The sequence below is a fragment of the Penaeus chinensis genome, chromosome 3, assembly GCF_019202785.1.
Source record: "Penaeus chinensis breed Huanghai No. 1 chromosome 3, ASM1920278v2, whole genome shotgun sequence".
NCBI classification, from domain to species: Eukaryota; Metazoa; Arthropoda; class Malacostraca; order Decapoda; family Penaeidae; genus Penaeus; species Penaeus chinensis.
This window is the reverse complement of record NC_061821.1, coordinates 2,433,298-2,435,797: the sequence shown is the minus strand read 5'-3', so window position 1 is coordinate 2,435,797 and position 2,500 is coordinate 2,433,298. Positions and strand designations below refer to the sequence as shown.

Here is a 2,500-nt window from a genome sequence, read left to right as displayed (position 1 = left end):
CGACTGCTCGAAAACGCTAGCGAATTCATACATTTTACCAGCATTGTGTAAACGGCTGAGAGCTTGCGTCTTTATCAGCTTGAAATTCGGTCAGGGAGAGAGGTAAGTTGGCGACCAAAGGAGTTAGCGTGAACCGGCCTTAAAAGAAGAAACTTTTTTTTTTAATATACTTTTCTATCGGATGGAAAGCTTTCTCAATTTCGCTCTTGTATCATAACACCTATACTATAATTTAAAACCATTAAATTCGGCGAGGTTTTCTACTTTAATTTCTTTAACCTATTAGTAAATAATAATAAAAATTGGCATCACTAGGAAAATTACAAGCGAAGCAACTGGAAATCCTATGCGATGCTGGAATATGATCTGGTTAATTTGAATAACTTTCTTCGTATCTGGCAATTTAGTGAGGTTATGGTATTTTGCAACAAAGGGACATGGATATGCATTGCCATCTGCTTCTATTTGGAATATTCAGGATAATCTTAATGGCTTCAGTAAGCATACCTTTCCCTTACTCCCAGTTACTCTTGTATAATCTAACTATAATCATTAATGATCTGTACTTCCGAAATACAAGTTGAAGTCTTGTAGAAGAGAAGAAAATGTGATACAATGACTGACCTGCAACAGAATTACTTTTTCCGCTTCCCCCCCCCCCCCACACACACACACGAAAATATATAGTGACACTTGACATTTACTCCAGAGTTCACAGTACACACTAGTATCTATTCTTCCCTGAGCATCCTCTCGGAAACAAAGAGGCCTACATCCACAGACCTGGAAAACGTTAAGAAAGTAACGTCCATTGGTTTTACAGTATGTCACAGCCAAGAAGTGAGGATTTATTCACGTTAACCTTTACGCTGGCAGTCCTAGTACGCTATGGGATTGTTATACATGACAGGAACCTCTTTTCAGCCGTGGTTTGGTGACCGATGAAATTATTCTCAACGTTCATTGCGTAGTTATCTGATCCTTCGATTTCCTGACGCGTTTGCTGGCCTTGAGGAACTACACTACGCTTCTTGCTTGAAATGGTTTAATTTCTCTCACGGATTAAACGGTAGACTTGACGTTTATTGAGGTGAAATAGCTAGTATTGCATATCCCGGAGAGTAGATTAGGCACTAATTTACCCGTTTGTATTTTGACTTTGGAAACCAATGAATGAGAGCGATGCCAATTTGTGTCGGAAAGCAAAAAGAGTTGGGTTTGGAAAAATGCGATATATTGGGAGTTATATCCCCTACCTCGATGGAATATTCCTTGTACGGTTGAATGAGCCTTTTTAAGGAAATGTGTTCGCGGTAAAACTTGCGCTTAATTACAGAAAGTGACTTACATGTTACACATTCCTATTTTATTTCTCTGGCTTCGGTTTATTAATGTGTGTATTAATTTCATGTTCCTTCTCCATCGAGAGAAACTTTGTTTTATGCATATATAAACAAGGTGTGTTTTTGTGTGCGTGTGTGTTTGTGTGTACGTGTGCGTGTGCGTGTGCGACTGTGCGTGTGCGTGTGCGTGTGCGTGTGCGTGTGCGACTGTGCGTGTGCGTGTGCGTGTGCGTGTGCGTGTGCGTGTGCGTGTGCGTGTGCGTGTGCGTGTGCGTGTGCGTGTGCGTGTGCGTGTGCGTGTGCGTGTGCGTGTGCGTGTGTGTGTGTGTGTGTGTGTGTGTACGCGAACAAAAAAGTTTATGATTTTTTAAACGAAATACATGAGAAATATTAAGCCTCCGTGGCACAATTGGTTAGCGCGTTCGGCTGTTAACCGAAAGGTTGGTGGTTCGAGCCCACCCGGGGGCGCTAGTTTTCTAAAAACCTTTGTCGTGAAATCACACTTAGTCGCCAGGAGTTTAATCAGGCATTGGTAAATTCCACTGGTATCATGCTAGTACGCTGATAGTAAGGTTCGCCTTGGCTGAAATGTTACTTAACATTCGCTAGACATAATTGTAAACATATTTTAGTTATGTGTATTAGTACAATCGAGATTGTGTGTAAGATTTTGGTGAAATTAGTTTGGAGCATCCTTTTTTTTCTTCAGGGAGCATCAACGCCCTAAAATGACAATCACAGAAACACAAACATGCTCTAGCAGCCCTATTATGCTGACTAGAGAAATTTTAAAGGCGAAAATAAACACAAAAAAATGACACGCGCAGAGACCGAGATTCGAAACTCCGTACTGCCACAAGCTTCGAAATTTGTGAACCACCGACAAGCAAGGCTGGATTAAGGTCAGCTGATTCCCCAGAAACAGCTTGATAAATGGCGTTCTTTTCCCAGAATTTTCCACTTCGGATTATCCAAGGTGGCGCCGTGGGAAAAAAAATGTCTTTAATTAAGGTGGTTTACCCGTATGTACTACGGTAAGTCAATGGATGGTGATGATAATGATGATTGATGATAGCGATGATGGTGTTGATGATGATTGGTGATAGCGATGATGATGATTGATGATAGCGATGATGGTGATGATGATTGATGGTAGT

General features: G+C 41.1%; 1 non-coding gene across 1 annotated transcript; it reads left to right on the top strand.

Annotated features, from left to right (window-relative positions):
* Positions 1–1,737: 1,737 nt before the first annotated feature.
* Trnan-guu lies at positions 1,738–1,811 on the top strand. The gene has a single exon. It is a non-coding gene; the product is annotated as a tRNA-Asn (tRNA).
* The last annotated feature ends 689 nt before the right edge of the window (positions 1,812–2,500 follow it).